The 7,069-nt window shown below is 46.3% G+C and overlaps 2 non-coding genes across 2 annotated transcripts; both read right to left on the bottom strand.

Annotated features, from left to right (window-relative positions):
• Window positions 1–3,806: 3,806 nt before the first annotated feature.
• Window positions 3,807–3,877, bottom strand: TRNAG-GCC (transfer RNA glycine (anticodon GCC)). The gene has a single exon. It is a non-coding gene; the product is annotated as a tRNA-Gly (tRNA).
• A 71-nt stretch (window positions 3,878–3,948) lies between these two features.
• Window positions 3,949–4,019, bottom strand: TRNAG-GCC (transfer RNA glycine (anticodon GCC)). Its single transcript has one exon. It is a non-coding gene; the product is annotated as a tRNA-Gly (tRNA).
• Window positions 4,020–7,069: the final 3,050 nt, after the last annotated feature.

Raw genomic sequence — 7,069 nt, 5'->3', positions numbered from 1 at the left:
GTGACCGGCAGGTGGTTTGAACAGCAATCATCAATACAAACAAATTGTGTGCGGTGAGAAAGGTATGAGAAAATCCAACGAATTATGAAATTAGGAAGACCAATAAGTTCAAGTTTGTAAATTAGTTTGGCATGAGAAATAACATCAAAGGCTTTGCTGAAGTCTAAAAAAATAACATCCATTGACCAGTGCTATTTAGTACACTTGCAAAAGTATGAATGACAGAAGTTAGCTGAGTGACAGTGGAAAAGCCTTTTCGAAACCCGTGCTGATGGGGGGTAAGTTCCTTGTTATCGTTTAGAAATGTAGTTATGTAGTTAGCTATGATATGCTCAGCAAGTTTGCAACATGTGGAAGTTATTGACATGGGACGATAATTAGCAATCAAGGCAGGATCACCCTTTTTCAGCACGGGCACAATCCGCACTTTCCTCCAGTCGGAAGGAATGTTTCCTGTTTCAAATGATTAGCGGAAAATAACAACCAGGAACTCTGTGATGGCTTCTGCATAACGGCGCAAAAAAATATTTGGTATCCCGTCAGGTCCAGCGGACGCTTATACATACATTATATATACATGTTTCAACATTTCAGCAAGCGTAGGTGCAAATGCCTTATAAAACGCGGCTCCTACACCATCGGGACCCGGTGATTTGCCTGCAGGGAGTTAGTTGATCGCGTGTTCTATTTTTCGAGCGCTTATCGGTACCTCGAGACTGGCTTTTACCTCGTCATCAACACACGGCATAAAATTTACGAAACTTGCTTGGAACTCGGCTGCCACGTGGATTGGGAGACCGAACAGTTTGCGGTAATGTTCGGTAAAGGCATGTTTAATCATATTTGAGTCGGAAGTAACCTCATCACGATAATTAATCTGTCTTATTTCATTTTTCCTTGCGTACCTCTTTTCATCGGCAATAGCGCGTTTGTTCGCCGTTCCATCAACCCACAGTCTTTCCGTCCGTGTCCGAATAACAGCTGCTCTATATTTTTTCTTGTCGATAGCTTCCATCGCGCTTTTAACTGCTCTGATTTCTTCACGAAATTTTCCAGGTTCCGCGCTGTCCATGAAAATCAGAAAATTAGTTCCTTCTGGAGCTCATTTTCTTTCATTTTTTCATTGTATCGTCTGACAGTTCCTATTTCAATTCCGACCATTTTCACGCGAACCTTGAAGTCCTCCCATACTTCTGCCCAAGATACACTCTCATTACTCAACATGTTTTTAATTTCGCGCTTTACATTGTTTTTAAATTTGTCATCACTCAGGTGTTTTTCGTTAAATTTCCAATGTGCCCAATCAAAACGCGACTTCTTTGACTTGGCACCCCAGTGAAAACCACAGTATACTGTGATCGCTAACGGACACGGGCTTCACAACATAGTTGTCACACGGAGGCACAAGATCCAACGAGATATAAGCTCTGTGAAGACGTGCCTGGCTATCTCGCTGATAGTGTGTAAATTGCGGCTGAAAAGTACTGGCCAAAAGGCGACCAACGCCTCCTAGGTTATAATCGTTTACTAAAGTGTTCAAAATCACTGCACTCTTGTGCCGCGGGAATTTACGTTTAGCACGATCTTCTGCATAACACACACAGTTAAAGTCGCCAAGAAAGATGATGTGCTTCTCATAGCGAAAGTACTCCTCTAGATTCGATAAAAAACGACATCTCTCATTGACATCATTTGGCGCAGACAAACAAATAATCCTTCATTGTGATTCGCTAAAAGAAAAGTCAAGAATTATAAGTCGGCCGCTTTCGCTCACAGTAACAATCTCTTCGCTTATACCAATACCCCTTCGAACCAAGACGGCGCAACCACCAGACGTGCCGACAGTGTGACATGTGCATATGTTATAATACGTTCTGAAAGGCATTACCATTTTGTTTGTTCCTCACTTTGAACTTTCGTCTCTTGTACGACTATAATATCTAGTTCATTTTCAACGCAAAGTCGGCTGAGCTGGTACTGCCTCCGCCTGGCTGCGAGGCAGCGTACATTAATTGCAGCAACTCGTATTCCCCTCTCCAAATCCATTGTTAATAAGCGGAAAAGGTAATCAGAAAAGAAAAGCGTATATAATCACATGTACAATTACTAATTCCACTTAGAGTTACGTCTACGAGTGCTAACGGACAGAGCAGCTGGTTCGCGACACCTTTAAATGCAGTCCACAAGAATGCCTTGTTTGAGCAGCAGCTGACCTCCCCGGCCCTTCGGTAGCTATGTGCCCTCGCAAGCTCGCGTCTGAGTGACTTCGCAGACAAGTCCCTACGCCTACTTAGGCGTCGGCGCCCCCGGTCTTTTGTCCGGCGGGAAATTCGGCGTCGGTCGTATTGACAGCCGGCGCATTACCACCGACTTTGGCGGTGGTTCCTCACTGTTCGGTACGCTAGTTTTCCCACCGTCGTTTGCTGACTCCTCGTGTGTCTCTTCCCGGCCCCAAACCAGCATTGGTAACGTCCATTGCTTCGTTAGCAGCTGCTGCCGTAGTCCAGACGTGCGGCGTTTCTTTAGTCACGGTGGCCTGTTTATGTACACCCTTGCAATTTTTTTAACAATAGCACGCGAGCGTCGACCGCACGACGTGTCACTGCCCTTGCAGCGGTGAGGGGCACTCCTGAAGCGAATAGAGATTCGAACTAGAATTCGCCTTGCACGACCGCACATAAAGTTGCCAATCCCGCCGTCAGTCGCCACTACAAGGCCGCTGACAGGCCTTACGGTCGACGCTCGCGGGCTATTCTTAAAAAAAAATGCAAGGGTGTACATCGACGGCCGAGTCCTTGTCCTTGTCGGACAAGGAATCCTTGTCGGACGGCCGAGTCCGGCAAGTCGCGTAGGCGTTCTTGGCACACGCACCTCTCCGGCAGTCGTTTACTTCTGCGGTTTCGGTGGTTGTGTCGCTGCCGCCTTCACCTCCTTGGTGCTTTCGGCAGAAGCTTCCTCGGCATCCACTTCATCCATAAGAAGTTCAGCGCTTTCATCCGCCGTCGTCGGCCCCGTCACGTTTGCGTATGTCCGCACGCACTGCGACTCGTCACGGCCGTGACGACAGCATGCGCAGCGCGGGACGCGGCAGTCACGCCGGATGTCTCCTGTGTTGTGGCAACGAAGGCAGAGCGGTGCTCTTCTAGGAATAACCACGAAAGCTTCCTCACCGGCTATCCGTAACAGAAGAGGCACGTTGTCCGCGCCCAGGCCCTTCCTCGGCATCAGGGTAACCAGGCGCGTCGAAGAACCTTTATCTAGGTCCGTGATTTGGCCGTAAGGCACCAGGCCTTCACGAACGTTCTCGTCCAGCACGTTGTGTAGCATCCAATGTAGCTTGAGGTGCATTGCTTGATTTCCAGGGTCAATGACGATGCATGGTCTGTCCTTCACCTTCAAGCCTGTTGCCCGCAGCAATTCTTTCACTCCATCACCACTTTTGAAAGTCACGCCCCACACGTGGCTCATTGGATACGCCCCTAGGGCGACAACGTCGGGCCGCAGCTTCAAGCTTTACAGCATGTCCCGGAAGTTTTCCGCCCGCTATGGCCTTGCACGCACATCAGCATGCAAAAATGAAGTATTCGTAACAAGTCGCCTTGTTTGTAGTTGAGGCAGTAACACCTGATGATCAGAATCTTCGTTGGCAAAGAACCTAGAACCGCGGCCCAGCTGGGCCGTTGATGCCGCTCCGACGGAGCTCATTACAGCCACGTCTGTGCACTACAGTGGCCGGAAGTCTGAACCAGTGTTACAGTGTTTGGATAATTCTGTTTTATCTCAAAGCTCTTTTCAAAAAAGGAAGCTGCGTCGGCCGGCAATCGAACCCGGGCCACCCGCGTGGCAGGCGAGTATTCTACCACTGAACTACCGGCGCCCTGCGGTAGGTTCCTGTACAGTGTTTGGATCATTCTGTTTTATCTCACAGCTCTTTTCAAAAAAGGAAGCTGCGTCTGCCGGGAATCGAACCCGCGCCACCCGCATGGCAGGCGAGTATTCTACCACTGAACCACCGACGCTTTTTTTTTCTTTATTACCAGTTTTGCAACAACAATACACTTACAACACATGAAAAGTCAAGACGGGGTTACAATACAATTAGTCAACACATTGAGCGAAAAGCCATCAGTCACGTTGCGACTGACGTTGTCACTTAAAATTCCCTTAGTGTGACTAAGGGTTCTACCCTGGCTACCTAGGGTGAAAGACATTCTTTTGTTTTTTCAACTTCTAATAACCGAGCAATGCTCTCTCGAAAGTACAGCCTTGCTGGTCTGGCATCCGGTTCACAGTAGAAGCCAGCCATTCTTGAGCGCCATATACTGTGCAGGCCTGTCAGCATGATTAGATCGAAAGGTACTGCTTCTTCGTTGTGTATCGCAAGGTACCTAATTCCATGCGTGTCTAGTGGGAATTCTTTTTTGATTGTCCTCTGCAACACATCCCAGAAGAACACCGCTTCCCAACAGTGAAGGTAAACGTGGTCGATCGTTTCCGGCTTTTTGCAAATAATGCAGTGAGACCCCCATGGCATATAAAACCCACGCTCCTCTAAGAAGGTTCTTACAGGGAGAGTTCCGGTATGCAGTTTGAAAAAGAAAGTTTTTGCACTTGGTGCTACTTGCATTCTTTTAACCCATTTGAGTACGTTCTGACCCAGGCCTGCACTGTATATCACCCTCTACAACGGGATTGGCAACACTATATCACATAAGTTTTTATACAGCTTCCTCTTTTTAACAGAATATAAATAATCATTAGAAAAACGCACACTCAAAAATCGCACACTCGCTACTACTTCCCGAAAATAACCTTGTGCCGCCCCGTCAGGACTTGCGTGCTAATAACATATTCAGGTAGCAGTCGCCCTAATCTGGCCTGGCACACCGTTTGCAGAAATGGGTCGCTGACCTCGCGAAAAAAGAAAAATCTATTAACTAATTGTTTGAGAAAAAGGTGTGCCAGTCCAAGTCCCCCACACTGTACACTCCTGAACAAATTTGTGCGGCTGCACCTTTCCCACGGCGATCCCCACACAAAGGTCGCAAAAACACTATGAAGTTTCTGCACATTTACCCTAGAACAGTGCATCGCTTGTATCACATACCATAGTTTAACCACAAAAAACATGTTACACACGGTTGTCCTCGCAAACATGGAGAGATAATTCGCCCTCCAAGCATTCGCCTTTTCGCGTAAGAGTTCTGCTTGTTGCTGCCAGTAGTCATTATTATTTTTGTAGAACTCAAGTGGCACACCAAGGTACTTCACAGGCGTTTTCTGCCATACAACATTGGCAAAAATGCCTGGGGTGAACGGCCACACGCCGTGCCAAAACCCCAGACACTTTCCCCAGTTTACTCGGCTTCCTGTAACGTCGCTGAAAAATTTAACACTTCGAATGGTTTCTTCAATGCCTTCGTAGGCAATGCAACATACCGCCACATCATCGGCATATGCGAGCAGTTTTACCTCTGAAGATTGTAAACGAAAACCACGGATAGAATTATTTTCAATTATTGACAAACATAAGGTTTCAATATATATACAAAACAAAAGTGGACTGATGGGACAGCCTTGACGCACGGAACGCTGCACTTTAATGGGGGCCCCCAATTCTTTGTTTAATAATTAGTCTGGTAGAGCAGTTCCAATACGCCAGAGCTACACCATCCGTGATGAAGGATCCGACATTAATGTGTTCCGACATTGCAAACAAAATAGCATGCGCTACGCAATCTAATGCCTTCTCCAGATCCAACTGAAGTATGGCCACGCACGCTTCAAGGGAGTCACAACATTCCAGAACTGAGCTCATCTTGTGAACATTCGTCGCTATAGTGCGACCCTTAATTCCACACGTTTGGTGTGGGCCGACTATGTCTTTAACAACCGACTGAAGTCTAGCTGCTAAGACTTTCATTAGTATCTTATAGTCTACATTTGTGAGTGCTATTGGTCTGTATGATGTTACACTTTTCAACTTATCTACATCCTCTGTCTTCGGAAACAACACCGTGTGTGATTGACCGAAAGATGGCGGTAACGCCTTACCATCGTACGCTTCATTAAAAATTGCTACAAGTACTGCTGACAATTCCTTTTTAAACCGCTTGTACCACAGAGCGCAAAGCCCATCAGGACCCGGTGACTTACCAGGATTCAAATTGTCAATTGCGCGTTCCACTTCAAAAACAGTTATCGGCGTTTCTAATGGAACTTTTCTTTCTTCAGTCAGTTGAAGCATTCTTTTCAAGAAATTCGTCTTAAACTGTTCTAGGTCCACCTGCCTAAATGCGAACAGATTTTCGTTGTGTTCAAAAAACGCACGTGCGATACTATCATTATCTGTAACTTCGTTACCACCCACCTCGATCACGTCAATATGATTACGTCGAGCGTGCGATTTTTCCAGTCCGAGCGCCCTTTTTGTGGGCGCCTCCCCTACCGCAACGGATTCGGCTCGAGCACGAACTATCGCTCCGCTATAGCGTTCCTCATCATGCAGTTCAAGTTTCGGTTTAATATTCCGTATTTCACTTTTGTATGCTCCCGGTTCTTGGCACTCCAGTTCTGTCAGCTTTTCCAAGATTATTCGCAGTTCCTTCTCTTTCTTTTTTGTTTCATGCATTATTGCGACAGAACGATCAATGGCTTTCATTTTAATGCACTGTTTAAACTCTTCTCATCGATATTTTAATTCACCCTCGCCGCTCATTAGAATTTTTTTGATGCAGTTTGATACATATTCTCCGAAACTTTCGTCAGTAAAGTTTGCATTCATTTTCCACAGCTCCCAAGAGAAGCTGCCGCCTTTTTTCTTCCTTCCTATGTCACATTTAACCAGACAATGATCAATGAAGGAAATAGGATATACACTAACTATTACACGTTGGTATTGCTTGAAGCGACAAGTAAATACGATCTAAGCGCGCATGGCTATTTCCTTGAATGTGCGTGAAACGCACATCTCGCGTCCCTATCATACATTCCGCCACATCCGCTAATTCGCATTCAGTAATTATCTCGTTCAAAACATCCATACTTTTATCGCCCCTTAATCCTATAT

This window comes from Dermacentor andersoni, chromosome 4 (assembly GCF_023375885.2).
Source record: "Dermacentor andersoni chromosome 4, qqDerAnde1_hic_scaffold, whole genome shotgun sequence".
NCBI lineage: Eukaryota > Metazoa > Arthropoda > Arachnida > Ixodida > Ixodidae > Dermacentor > Dermacentor andersoni.
This window is presented reverse-complemented; position numbering and strand designations above follow the sequence as displayed.